Source organism: Arachis duranensis, chromosome 9 (genome assembly GCF_000817695.3).
Source record: "Arachis duranensis cultivar V14167 chromosome 9, aradu.V14167.gnm2.J7QH, whole genome shotgun sequence".
NCBI lineage: Eukaryota > Viridiplantae > Streptophyta > Magnoliopsida > Fabales > Fabaceae > Arachis > Arachis duranensis.
Genome location: NC_029780.3, coordinates 37335512 through 37336014, shown reverse-complemented (window position 1 = coordinate 37336014; position 503 = coordinate 37335512).

Here is a 503-nt window from a genome sequence, read left to right as displayed (position 1 = left end):
AAAATGTTTTTCAAATCATATCTTCTCAATCACATCTTTTTAAAACCAATCATATCTTCTTAATCACATCTTTTTCAAAATAACTTTCAATCAAATCTTTTTGATTTCTAATTTCAAATTCTTTTTCAAAAATCACTTGATTTCTTTCCCACTTTTATTTTCGAAAATAAATTAGTGTTTTTCAAAATGTTTTCAAAATCTTCTACTCAATTTTCGAAAATTTCTTCCCTTCTTCTCACATCCTTCTATTTATGGACTAACACTATTCCTTAATGCAAAATTCGAACTCCATCTTCTTTGATAAGTTCGAATTTTCTACTTCTACCTTCTATTTTTCTTTTCCTCTGACACCTCAAGGAATCTCTATACTGTGACATAGAGGATTCCACACTTTCTTGTTCTCTTCTCTTTCTTATGAGCAGGAGCAAGGACAAAAGCATTCTTGTTGAGGCTGACCCTGAACCTGAAAGGACCTTGAAGCGAAAACTAAGAGAAGCTAAGGC